Raw genomic sequence first — 14,713 nt, 5'->3', positions numbered from 1 at the left:
TTGTCTGTAGGGACTCCAGTGTGTACTGAATCTTGACTCTTGTGCAGCCAGAGTTGAAAAGTATTGGAACAGAACATTGAAAGGATAATGCCAAAGGACTCAAGGTACTGCTCCCAGACCTGGCTTTAGATGAAGATTTGAAGATGTATAAAGGCATCATCTCACTAGGGTGGAGCATATGGTTGCCTTAATTTAGATAATTTTCCACAGTAGCTAAGGAAAAAGTGGAACTTTTCAGGGAATGGTGTTCCAAAGCATATAGCTTCTAAGAATCTGGAGCACAGAATAGGTCCGCTGAGTTGATCAAGGTCGAGGTCTACATGCAGCTTGGAAGCATGCATTGACATGCTCACTTCATCCCCACACTGTCAGGGACACACCTGCAAACCACCTGCAAGAAAGGCTGTGAGTCACACCATTGAAGTCAGTCCCACACTTCACATTTTACAAGTGTAATTATTTTTAAAATTATAAATGATGTAAGCTATTTTCGGTGTTTATGAAGAAGAAAAGATGGCAGAAGAGGCTTTATCTTATCCCAGATAATTTCTTAAGGAGAACTTTAGCATGCTTTTCTTGACTGCTCTGTGGAAGGATTCTATGTATTGGGTTGATTTAAAACTCACTCTCTCATGCATGGACACAAGCACAGATAACACTTGTTTTATCATTTCCCCATATAGACGATCCTCTTGTGCAGCACTAAAAGTACTTCCCAGTGACATTAAATGACCAGAAAAGAATGGAACAAGAGCCCTAATGGATACTCAGTCACAGAGATAGTCCCTACAGCAGGTGGTGAGTGGAAAATCACTGGCATCAGGAAATATTTTATTCAGGATTCTTATATTCTGCTTGTGAATTAATAAGTACTTGTTGATTTGATGTGAATTGAATTCATTCCACTTTCTAAGGCTTTCCTTAAAAGATGACATTCTGTGAGTAATGAGAGCCATTGCCAGAAGAGAGTCATTCCAGCCTCACCCCAGGACTTCTGTGTCAACCATTGGGAAGTCCCTCCCTGTGTGGGTTCTACCTATATATTCAAAGATTCCAAGGTTATCTATTTCTACGTCTGTCAAATGAGGAATGGGCTAAATAGCCCATTGTAGGAGATAGCTATCATCATGTGGGTAGCGGTGAGTTCTGCTGAGATAAACAACTAAAGGTCCAGAGTATCCGGGAAGTGGAGAGTGAAAGTGGATTTGGTCTGAGTTTGGCAGAAAGCTACAGAAGTTTCTTTGAAGATGTAGGTATGGTGGGGCTCCTGCTGCTCTCATTTGTAATAGAAGAAGATGCCAAGTATTGACTTCCAGAATGAAGACCAAAGAAACTAATGAAAAAAGTCCAGTTCAGGCATGAGTGTGGTCTTTTCGCTATCTTATATATACCTGACTGAGCTGAGCAATGTCAGGTAAATAGCTGAGTAGCAGGATAAAAAATTCATTTACAAAGTTAAAGTGGTTTTTGGAGCTGAAAAAGTGAAAAAATCTGAAATTTTAATTGAGTCACAATTGTTGGCATGCCACAAACCAGGTTTTTAAGTGGGCATGCCTGTGGTCCTGAACAGGCTACTCATTACATTTGAGGCAGTCAAGTCTGGAAGGATGCAAGATGAGGCTGAAATCTTTATTTCCATATCCAGGAGGACATTCTAAAGGCAAAAAACGTAGTTTAAAAAGACTAAACAAGTATCAGAACCTGAGTCAAATATGATAGAAATGTTAAAAGTATCAAAGGATTTTTTTAAACTATAATTAATATGCTAAGGGCTTATTACTATTTTTTAATATGCTAAGGGCTTAAATGGAAAAGCATGCAAGAACAGATATATGATATAAGCAGAAAGAGAGAAATTCTAAGAAAGAATCAAGGAAATGATAGAGATTAAAAATACTATAATAAAAATAAAAAATGCTTTTGATGGGCTCATTAGCAGACTGGAAACAGCTGAGGAAAGAATGTCTGAACATGAGGATATGATGAAAGAAACTCCCAAAACTGAAAAAGAAAAAGAAAAAAGAAAAAAAACTGGTAAAACAAAAAATCTGGAACTAAATATCCAAGAATTGTGAGACAACTACAAAAGATGTACATACATTTAATAGGAATATCAGAGGAGAAGAAATAAAGGAAAAGAAGCAATGTTTGAAGCAATAATGACTGAGAATTTCCCTCAAATTAATGTCAGACACTAAATCACAGATCCAGGAAGCTCAGAGAACACCAAGTAAGATAAATACCGAAAGATAAAGACAAAAATGACTGTACCTACGTGGACTATATTCAAAGTACAGAAAATCAAAAATGAAGAATCTTGAAAAATATAGCAAAAACATACCTTACACAGGAAACATATATCTTACTTAAAAAAAAGAAATGATAAGACTTATATCTGATTTCTCCTCAGAAACCATGCAAGCAAGAAGTGTCTTCTGTGCCCTCACGTAGAACATAGCTCATGGGTGCTCTGGCTTTGTGTGATATGCTTTCATTTAGTGTGATCCATTACCTTTTTCAAGCTTCCAAGAGCCATCCTCACAGTCTTAATACCTGTCAGAGTATTAAATCCTGCACCAAAGGAGAGTACTGTCAAATTGGTAAACTCTCGGTTATCCAACTGGATGTCGAGCTGCTTGATCTAGCACCCATGGGACCCTATTCCATGCATTTTCTCCCTGCTCCTGCTGGCATGGATTAATCAGGTTTTGCAGCTCCTTCGGAATAGAGTCTCTCCTACCTCAGCAGGCCCGGGGCGTCCTCAATTAGGCTGTGCTGGGACTTGACCCCTGTTACTGGTCTGGTTGCCAGGAGAGGAAGAAGCAGTGATCCTGTGGGCTGTGAGCATTATCTTGCAAAGCACCTTTTCATTTGAGGTCTCTGAAAACTCTTTAAGCAAGGGGAGGGTACTGCTTTCCTTCCTTCCTTCCTTCCTTCCTCCTTCCTTCCTCCCTCCCTCCCTCCCTCCCTCCCTTCCTCCCTCCCTCCCTTCCTCCATCCTTCCCTCTCTCCCTCTCTCCCTTCCTTCCTTTCAACACTATAGGCTGGGGCAAGATACCATCATCTCTCACCCGGATCATTTCAGTATCACTGACTGGTCTGTTTTGACTCTTGCCCCCACCCCTTGCTTCTGTCAGCTCTCCACATAGCAACCAGAGTGATCTTGGCAAAATATGATTAGACCCTGTCATATCTTTCTTTTAAAATCCCCCAACAGCTTCCCACCTCACCCCAAGGAAAATCCAAATCTTTATCATGGGTCACAAGGTCCTCCAGGATCTGGCTTATGACTACCCTCTTACCCCCTGCTACTTTCTCTTTTCCTCATTCTATCCAATCCCACTGGCCTCCTTGCACCTAGAAGTGTCTAGCAGACAGCGGTGTACTTTAAATAGTTATAGAATAAAAGATTTGTTGATTTGGGCAAAAGCCGGGTTGCAATAGATTGAGGTGTAAAGTCAGGTAAGAAGTGGAAAAATGTTTTTACAGAGTCTGGTTAAGGAAGAGGAGGCAAGAAATCAGGCATTTGCAAATGAGAGAGAACAGGGTTAGGGATAGGAATGCTTTAAAAAGGTAGTCTTGGTATGTTTCAATAATGCTGGGTAGTAGCCGCAAAGGAGTAGGCTGAATATTCAGGATATTCTGAATAAGTGACCAATTACTGAGTGGTGGTTTGAAGCAAAGGTAAGAAGGAGCATAAAGGGTGTGTTAGAAGCCGGGCCATCTGGGTGACTCTTCTCTCTGAACCAGTCATATTGCTATAGAACAGACAGCTATGCTAGAGAACAATAATTTTGAGCAAAAACTATGTTCTGAGAAAATAGACATTTAGTATGATTTCTCTTCCATTTCACCATTCCTGGTTCTGCACATTTTCTTCTTTACTGCTACAGCTTCTATTTTGGTCTTAGAAAGATGGTGAAAATGAAGTGAATTCATATTTTTTGAGTTCCTGTTAGATGCCAGGACACAGTGCTAGTGTTTGCCCTCTATGTGTGTGTGTGCGTGTAGGGGGGGGTACGGTTTTTAAAATCTGCACAACAGCCACCTACTATACAACAGCAAGTGTTTATGTCTCCAATTTTAAAAGGAACAAAAGAGACAGGAGAACATGCTGGAAACTAGTAACAGAGAGGATAAGATAGGAGAGGTAGGTAATGGGAAAATAATAAATTGGAGGGGGAGGGCAGGAGGAGGAAACTCCAAAGAAATGAGGGAATCAAAACTCCCACCTAGAAGGAGGCTCACTTAGTGCATGTTTTCTATTCTCTAGCCTCCCGACATCGAGTGTTTGCTGCACATTGAAAATGAGGGATGCAGTAGTATGTTGACGGTGTATATTGTTCTGGACTCCAGTGAAGAAGCTACTGCTGAGCTGTTAGGACACAAAAATTGCATATTGCTGATTAAGGAAAAATGACAGCGAAGAGATAAACCTCACCGTGCTCAAGCATAGTATGCCTAAAATAATTCTAGCTTGTAATTACATGCTATAATATGTTTCCAGGTTGTATTTCTTTAGTGTCAAGATGTGCTGCACATTGAATGAACATTACTTTGGTTTCACCATCCCATTGGGATCATTTAAAGTTCTCTAGCCTTAAGTCTGTAGTCTTAATGAAGGCAGTGGAGGCCCAAACTGGCTTTTGAATCACATACTTTTAGGAACTCTGCTGGTGACATACTTCTGAATAATTTCAGTCTACTATAAGTGATGATAGGAGATGACAAAAAACTATTTTTTATTTAAGTGAATCAAGCAGCAATATCCACTAACATCTTTCAGTTTTAGAATTCAGTTCATAGAGGATAAGATGGACGTGGGTAGAATATATGTTATTGTACACATTAGAAATATTAGTTAAGGACTGTTATTGTGACTTGAGAAAGTTGATGGTGGAAGAACAACAAAAGCTACCTGTGTAGGGGTTGGGACAGCCATGACATGGGTGAGGGATGCAGTGAAGGCTCTAATGATCTCCAAACCAAAAGGTTTTCTTTAAAAAATAGTTTCATTCAGGTATGCTTTACATAAATAAACTGTACGTATTTAAAGTGTTTAATAGTTTTCATGTATGTATACATCTGTAAAACTATCACCGTAATCATGAAAATGAACATGTCTACCATCTCCACAGATTCCTCTCCCTCCTGCTCACTTCCAATTTATGTTTCTGGAGTTGTTCATAGTATTTGCTTATTACCCTTGTAATGCCTTCAGTCTGCAGTGCTAGCCCCCTTTTCATTCCTGATATTGGTAATTTGTGTCTTTTCTCTTTTTTTGGTCAGTCTTTCTAGAGGTTTATCAATTTTATTGATCTTTTCAAAGGATCAGCATTGATTTTCCCCTATTTTTGTTTTCAATATTGGTGATTCTTACTCTGATATTTCTTTCCTTCTACTAGTGTTAGGTTTATTTTGCTGCTCTTTTTCTAGTTTCTTGAAGTGGAAGCTTAGACACTGCTTTGAGCACTGAAAGCTATCAATTTCCCTCAAATTATTGCTTTAGGTACAACTCACACATTGTAATATGTTCTATTTTCATTTGTAATTTCCTTGAGACTGCCTCTTTGACCTATAAACAACTTAGAAGTGAGTTAGTTTCCAAGAATTTGGGATTTTCCTATTTTTCTCTTACTGAGTTCTAGTTTAATTTCATTATGTTTAGAAAATATATTGTTTCAATTCTTTCAAGTTTGTTAAAGTTTGTTTTAGGGCTCATGTGGTTTATCTTGCATTTTTATTATTAATTAGCATGTGGTATATACAATTTTATTTGTCAGCTCTTAAATAAAAACATGACTACAAAGTACCGAAAAATCAGTCTCAGAGTGACTTAAGTTTTGGAGAAAAGTTTGAAAGCTTGTTTTCTGTTGTGGAAAAGAACTAGATGCATGCTACCTCCATGGCACTAGTGAGATAAGCCGTTCTTTAAAATTTCCAATAAAAAGAGCATGTTTTATGTATGTTCTCTTCATAACCAGAAAATTCCAATATAAATTTACCCTAAATTTGTTCCCTTATAGTGTAAATTTATGTTCTGGTTTCTATTCTTATTGGAAACTAAAATTTAACAGATTTATCTGCTCATTTTGAATTAGTAAAGCAATGGTATGTTTCACATAGTAGGAAGCAACAAATACCTATTACACTATTTTATATTAAAAATATACTTAATATTAAAAAAAACCCTTTCCTCAGGTATTGCTGGTAACAATGAGATTCTATTCTTATAGATTAAAGTAGTTTATATAATTCTCCTTGAGCACTTGACTCTTTGTTTTTTCTGCCTCAGTTAAATCTTTGTTTTTCCTGCCTCAGTTAAATCTATTATTTGTGAAATTAGAAATAACTACCATTTTCCTAAGAATCACTAGGAGATTACTATAACAAATATCAAAATATATTATAAAACCACTATAATTAAAATAATATGGTACCAAGGCATCTGGTTTTGGCATCAGGGTAATGGTGGCCTTGTAAAATGATCTTGGGAGGCTTCCCTCTTAAATTTTTTTAAATAGTTGGAAAATAGGTGTTAATTCTTTGAATGTTGGTAAAATTTATCTGTGAAACCATCTGATTCAGGACTTTCGTTTATTGAGAGATTTTGATTACTGTTTTGATATCATTAGTAGTCTTCGATCTGATTAGATTTTCTGTTTCTTCTTGATTCAGTCTTGCAAGATTATATGTTTCTGGAAATTTATCCATTTCTTTCAGATTGTCAATTTAATGGCATATAATTGTTCATAGTATTTTCTTATAATCCTTTGTATTTCTGTGGTGTCGGATGTTACTTTTCCTCTTTCATTTCTGATTTTAGTTGGGTCTGCCCTCTTTTTTTCTTGATGAGTCCCTAAAGATTTACTGGTTTTGGTTATTTTTTCAAAGAGTCAGTTCTCGGTTTCATTGATCTTTCTATTGTTTATTTAAACTCTATTTTGTTTATTTCCACTCTGATTTTCATTATTTCCTTCCTTCTATTCACTTTGGGCTTTGTTTGCTATTCTTTTCCTAGTTCCCCTAGGTGTAAGTTTGGATTATTTATTTGAGATGTTTCTTGTTTCTTGAGGTAGGCCCGCATTGCTATGACTTTCCCTCTTAGAACTGCTTTCACTGTGTCCTATAGATTTTGGGTCATTGTGTTGTCATTTTTGTTTGTCTCAAGGTATGTTTTGATTTATTCCTTGATCTCATTGTTAACATACTCATTGTTTAATAGCATATAATTTCTCTTCCTTGTGTTTGTGTTTTTCAGTTTTCTTGTAATTGATTTCTAGTTTCATACCATTGTGATTGGAGATGATTGATTGATATGATTTCAATCTTCTTAAATTTATTGAAAATTGTTTTATGTCCTAACATGTGGTCTTTCCTGAAAAATATTCTATGTGCACTTGAGATGAATGTACATTTTGCTGCTTTGGGGTGAAATGTTCTAAAAATATCAATTTAATCATCTGATTTAATCTGTCATTTAAGGCTACTGTTTCCTTGTTGATTTTCTGTCTGGAAGATCTATTCATTGATATCAATGGGATGTTAAAATTCCCCTATATTACTGTCAATCTCCCTCTCTATGTTGGTCAATATTTCCTTTATGTATTTAGGTGCTCCTATGTTGGATGAATAAATGTTTACAAGGATTATATCCTCTTGTTGGATTAATCCTTTTATCATTATGAAATGTGCTTTATCTCTTCTTATAGTCTTTGTTTACAAGTCTATTTTTTCTGATACAAGTATTACTGCCCAAGCTTTTCTTCCATTTCCATTTCCACAAAATATCTTTTTCCATCCCTTTACTTTTAGTTTGTCTGTGTTTTTCAATATGAAGCAGGTCTCTTGTGGACAACATATATATGGGTCTTATTTTCTTATCCATTCAACTACCTTATATCTTTTGTTTGGAGTATTTAATCCACTTACATTCAAAGTGATTATTGATAGAAATGTAGTTATTGTCATTTTATCATTCATATTTATGTCCTGTCCCCTCCCTTCTGCCCCCTCTCCTTTTTCTTAAAGAGTATCATTAACATTTTTTTAAATACTGCCTTAATAATGATGAATTCCTTTAGCTTTTTCTTGTCTGGGAAGCTCTTTATCTCTCTTTCAATTTTAAATGATAACCTTGCTGAGAGGAGTAGTTTTGGTTATAGAACCCTACTTTTCATTGCTTTGAATATTTCATGCAAATCTCTTCTGGCCTGAAAAGTTTCTGTTGAGAAATTAGCTGACAGAAGCTCCCTTGTAAGAAATTAATTGGCTTTCTCTTGCTGCTTTTAGGATTCTCTTTTTGTCTTTAACTTTTGCCATTTTATGATGTGTCTTGGTATGGGCCTCTTTGGGTTCATCTTGTTTGGGACTTTCTGAGCTTCCTGGACTTGTATGTCTATTTCTTTCGCCAGATGACGGAAGTTTTCAGTCATGATTTCTTCAAATAGGTTTTCAATTCATTGCTCTCTTTCTTCTCCTTCTGGTACTTCTATGATGTGAATGTTGTTACACTTGATGTTTTCCTGGAGGTCCTTTAAACTATCCTCAGTTTTTCGAATTATTTTTTCTTTTTGGTGTTCTGAATGGATTTTTTTCTGCTACTTTGTCTTTCAAATCACTTATTCAATCCTCTCCTTCATTAGATTCCTTCTAATGTATTCTTCATTTCAGTTATCGTATTGTTCAAAATTGACTCGTTCTTTTTTATGGGTTCTATGTCCTTTATTATGCTTAACTATCTCTCTGTTGAAGTCCTCACTGAGATCATCTATTCTCCCTCTAGTTCACTGAGCATCGTTATTACCAATGTTTTGAACTCTATCGGTAGGTTGTTTGTCTCCATTATGTTTAGTTCTTTTTCTGGAGTTTTCTCCAGTTCTTTCATTTGAAAAATGTTTTGTTTTCTGATCTTGGCTGCCTCTCTGTGTTTGTTTCTATGTATTTAGTAGATCTGCTATATGTCCCAGTCTTGGCCAGGTGGCCTTAATGTAGTAGGTGCCCTGGGGTCTCAGTGACACAGTCTCCCTGATCACCTGTATCAGGTGCTCCAGGAGTATCCCTTGTGTAGGTTGTGTGCACCCTCCTATTGTAGTTGAGCCTTGGTTGCTATTGGCACATCAGTGGGTGGGACTGACTCTCAGGCTGACTGGCTGCTAGGATTGGTCACAACCACAGCATACTAGCTGCTATGTGGGGCTGACCTCATAAAGTGAGATCTGCCCAGTGGGCTCTGGTGTCTGCCAAGACCACACTTTGGGTGTGCCTCTTGTGGGAATCGAGTGGTGCTCTATTGTGGTCCGAAGCTCACCTCCAATAGTATTGGTTCTGGGGCTTCTTAGGAAGAGTTCCTGTGCAGGCCAATGTCAGCTGCTGCCTGTGACCAGCCTGGGGTTTCCTGGTAGGAGCTACAAAGTCATCTGAGATAGGTCACTGACTGTGCTGAACCTGGAGGCATGTGGGAGAGGCCATGCTGTGAGAACCATGGTTGGCTGCCACCAGTACCAGGCCTGGGGAAGCTCAGCAAAAGGTCCAAGGCACCCCAAGGCCTGGAAGAGGCTCAGGCAGTACCTGAGTTGGGTAATGTGAAGTTTTAGGGAATCAGCAGGGTGGGCAAGTTGTGTTCACAAGGTTAATGTAGATTCAGGTTTAGAGCCAGTGCTGAGCCTGGGGCCACTCGGCAAAGGCTCAGGGCACACTGAGACCAGCCACCGCCCATCTGGGTCCCAAAGAACCTGGAGAGTTGCCCAGGAAACACTGCAGCACCAGTCAACTTCAGCTACCTGCCAGCCACAAAAAAGCCTCTGGTGATGTGCAAGTTTGGTGGAACACAGTCCCCACTGGCAAGTCACCAGGGTGGAGTGAGCAGAGCTCACTGAGCTAATGAAAATTCAGATTTAGCCATCTTGTGGGGAGGGCTCAATACAGGAAAGATGAGGCCCTGCCGCCAGCTGTACGGGAGGAGGGCTCAACACAGGGACAATGGCAGTTGTCCCTCCAACCCTTGCCCTGCACCCACACAACTGTCTCTCCCTGCCTGTCTCTTGTGTTTCCTGAGCTGCTGTCTGTCCCTCAGAGCCCAGGGTGAGTGCCTGGGAGGGAATGAGTCCATGTGTGGGCTTAAGAGGATACCTGGCTTACCGGCAGCCTTCCATCTCACCTGGATGGATGCATGTCCCACTAATTTTCTCTGCCAGATGTTGTGGGGACTCCTCTTCTCAGTATTGGTGCTTTGGGATGAGGAGCTAGGTGTGGGGCTGGGACCCTTCACTTCTCCGGGGGACTCTCTACAGCTGAGATAGTCCTCCTAATTTTCATTTGCCACATGTGGGTGTGGGGCCAGCTGGTTTGGCAACTCTGCCCCTCCTATCAGTCTTGATGTGGCTTCTTTATATTCTTAATTAGTCTAAGGACAGTCTTTGGCTGTTATTCTAGGTTGACTGTTCTGTAATTTAGTTATAATTTTAATGTGGTCATGGGAGGAGGCAAGCACAGTGTTTATCTACTCCTCTATCTTGACTTGACTTCTACGTTCATAATATTATAGGAGAATAAACCAAAGCCAGAAACCTGAGAGGAAAAAAGATTAACTCATATACATATGTGTGAATGCTTAAGTGTGTGTGTATGTGTATGGGCAAGTGTATAAAAATGTCTGAAAACATCTATACCAAGCTCTTAACAGTGGTTATTCTTAAGGGGTAGGGTTAGAGAAGACTTTTATTTTCGTCTTTATTCATGTTTGTTTATTTTGTGCCTGCCCATTCTATGTGCTTTACACATATTAACTTATTTAACACCTTCAACAACCACCTGAAATAGATCCTATTATTATCCTCATTCAAGTAGGAAGAAAGGTGGCTTTGAGAGGTCACATAGCTAGTAGGTGGCAGGATCAAGATTCAAACTCGATCAGGCATCAGAGCTAAGATCTTGATTATGACACTACATTAGCATTTAGAATAATATTTTTGCCTGAACATACCATAATATAGCTTGTTTAACAGATTGATGGCCACTACACTTAAGCATGATGGAAGATGCAAGTATGAGTATGGACTGAGATATGTATCTGTTTTCATTAACACAAAAAGGTTGTCTGAAAGAGGGTATAAAGACTTTCTTGGAAATATCCTGTAGCAGAATCATTTAAATATCTACCAAGGAGAATGAAGGTAAAATGAAGTACCTTCTCTTCCACATAGTCTCTGGCAAACTGTAATAATCATTTTGCAGATATTCTTGGCTGGACAGAGTTCTTATGCATTGACTATCTCTTCTCATTACTTCAACTTCTGAGATATGTGAGCCTGACAGATAAACAGTCTTCTCTTCTTTTGTCCAGAAGCAAGTTTTCATTGCTATCTTTCTATCAAAGCAAGTTAATAATTTGACACATTAATATTTTAAAATAAAGAAGAAAATTTTCAACCTAAGAAAAACAATTTGCAGGCATCCAAAGGCATCTCAGAATGAACAATTTATGGTTGACAAATTCAATCTAGATCATGGCCATTGCCAACAATATTAATTTCTCAATTAGCCGTAAGAGCAGTGATCACGTACATGGAAAGATAATCAAGGCTGAGCAGCATATTGAATTTTGAGAAGTGCAAGGAGAAATGCTTCTTATATGTACTATAAACTTATTCATATAACCAAAAGATTAATTTACTAGGAATTATAAAGACAAGGGGAATAAGAAAAGGGAAACCATGAGTTTATGTTCTATATTTTCCACTCCATGTAACAGATGCATATTGGATTTACATATATGTTGTATTTCTTCCTGGGGATTTTGAATCTGACCAATCAAAGTTTAATGATATAGGTTTAAATATATTCATCTGAATTCCCAAGGTAATGATTTGCAGTATTCCACTACCAAAGTACACACACCTTTTGCCCTTGTTGGCTACCCTACAAATCCACAAGCAGGCCTATAGGAAGGAGTAGAGAAAACTCAGCACACAGCCATCTGCCTATTGACATTTGGGGCTGGGTAATTTTTTCTGTTGTTGGGGGGCTGTCCTGTGCAATGTAGGACATTTAGCAAAAATCCTGTACACATTGGACAGCAGTAGCACCCTCTAGGTGCAATGAGCAAAAATGTCTCCAGACATTACTAAATGCCTCTAAATATTACCATATTGATCCATTTGAAAAATCACTGGGCTGTTAGAGGGAGTAGTGATGATAGAGGTTAGGAAGATCAGATGCTCAGATCAGAGGAAGAGTATCCACAAAACAGGAGTGGATGGAAGAGACATTAATGAAGTGTAATTCTATCTAAGGGTAGTGACTCTTATTAGTGTTGTTATTCCAATTACATGTAGTATAGGAGCCTCGTACAGACGTGTGTGTGGTATTGAACTAAATCTAACATTCCCTTTTGTCTCCTCTGGAAAAAAAGGAAACCTGACACTGCTTGGAGAAAACCATAGCCGGAGTTATCAGGAAAAGGTTATGGCCAGTTGTCGTTCTGCCTGAATGTTTTACCTGTTATATAACTGGAAATACCAAAATTAAACATGCATCTTTTAATGCAAGTTGCCATTTTATATTTAGAAAGCTTTCAGTTTATTGTTCAAGTGGAAATTTTCCTATAGCCTATGTTGTAATTTCATCTTGCTAAGGAGTATGTTGTAAAAATCCATGCTGTTACCTCTTGAGATGTGGAGCAACATTCCTTAAATTCCCGAGGATGGCATATCAAATCAGTTTCAATAAGAGGCTTTCTGGGAGCAGAAACATGAAATATATAACAGATGCAAACAACTTGGTTTTGAAAAATCTGCACATTTGTTGTTTATTTCAGTGATATCAGCTAATAGTGAATTCGATGTAACCAGCTAATGTTGCCATAGCATCTGATGGCATATAAATGTAACAGCTATTTATCTAGTTGAAAAAGGTGTAGTTTGGGCTGCCTATGGTTTGTTGCCATGCTTCATTTTCTTATTCTTCCTCATTTTCTATCCTTGTGAGAAATAAAAAAGTCATAATATATTCCTATCTTTGAGTACTGATAATTGGGATATGTGGATACTCCTAGGCATACGCCTATTTGGAAAAGATATTAGGTTGGTGCCTTTCACACTGATAACAGGAGAATTCCCTGGTTGGGATCTGGCTCTTGATACCACAATCATTAGAGTTGTATGACCCTTGGGACAATGGTGCCAGTTTGGCCCCTTTTAAAAGTCCACGGATATGCTTGTGATCATTTAGACTGTGTTTTACTTCTGTCATAAACTGGTTGATATGAGGTGTATGAAATCGACTATTTTTCAGTTTGTTTCCAGTGTTGTAAAACATGCATAATTTTGTGTTTTAAGTCCATACTTTATATACAATCTTGAATTTGCCATCAGGCACAGTGTAAAAGTCCACACCTAGCATCTTACTTCCTTATGCAATATTTTAATGTCACAGGGTCAAGGAGAGGTCTCCCTGGTGGACCATTAATACTGCTGGCCTCTGTTCTGGGTTTACATCATCCTCTTCTCTAGCTTTCAGGACCACTCCTACTTCTCAAAGTAGAACTCTTCCCCTGTTTGGAGGAACCAAGAAAGGGCAAATGAAAACCAACACGTAAGGCTGTCAGTCACTTAGAGTAGGACACCATCACAGTGGAGACTATTTGGGAAGATCTGGCTTCTGGTGTCTCCTTTTCTGTTCTCCATTCTCACTCTTCCCATGTGCATGGGTCTCCTTTTTCTCTTCTCTCTTTTCTATTTTTATCCTTTCTTCCTTCATTTCTGTCTTAGTCTCTTCGGTCTGCTATAACAAAATACCACAGACTGGATGGCTTATAGACAACAGAAGTATATCTTCTCACAGTTCCAGAGGCTAGAAGTCCAAACTCAGGGTGCCAGCATAGTAGGATAAGGGTCCTCTTCAGGTCAGCCTTATTGTATCCCCACATGGTATAAAGGGCTAGGGAGCTCTCTTGGGTTTCTTTTACAGTAGCACTAATCCCATTTATGAAGTCTCTGCTCTCAAGACCTAATCACCTCCTAAAGCCCCATTTCCTAATATTTTAGGCATTAGGATTTAACTTATGAAAGTTGGGGGAATGCAAACATTCAGACCGCAGCAATTTCCTATAGGACATAACAACTGTCAAGCAGCAAAGCATCTGACAGACGTAATCTTGGCTTTTGTATGTAATTCTGATTGTTTTTAGGACGCTCTGTAAGGAACATTTTATTCTTCAGGGGAGAGGAAGGTGGCAGTAGTGCTCTCTCAGTCTTAAAGTGACATGTCTGGGATGTCTGCCCTTTGCTTATATGAAAACTAGCTACAAAAGAAGAGGGTTTACACTGGTTCATGAATTGACAACTACTGAGCAATCTCATTCCTACATGATTGGGTGGAATCCCATACCCTTAGAAGCAGCAGCCTGTAGTGTCTGGGCCAGGCTGCAGTCTCACTAACCTTGTGCCCTTGGGTAAATATAATGGATCCTAGGCTTTGTTCCTTGATTCATAACACAATGATGACAACGACAAGCTGTCATTGGGATGCTATGAGGGCTAAATGAGTTTATAAATGTAAAGTGCTAACCCACAGTCCACAATAAATGTCAGCTGTAATAATATGACTCCCTGCCCTCAAGGAACTTAGAAACTAGTTAGGGAGATGAGACAACACACATGAGTTACAAAAGAGAGCCTGGTTTTAAGTGTAACAGTACATGTATCATGGGAGT

Source organism: Rousettus aegyptiacus, unplaced genomic scaffold (genome assembly GCF_014176215.1).
Source record: "Rousettus aegyptiacus isolate mRouAeg1 unplaced genomic scaffold, mRouAeg1.p scaffold_m13_p_10, whole genome shotgun sequence".
NCBI classification, from domain to species: domain Eukaryota; kingdom Metazoa; phylum Chordata; class Mammalia; order Chiroptera; family Pteropodidae; genus Rousettus; species Rousettus aegyptiacus.
The sequence above is the reverse complement of the archived record's forward strand: the minus strand, read 5'-3'. Positions refer to the sequence as shown.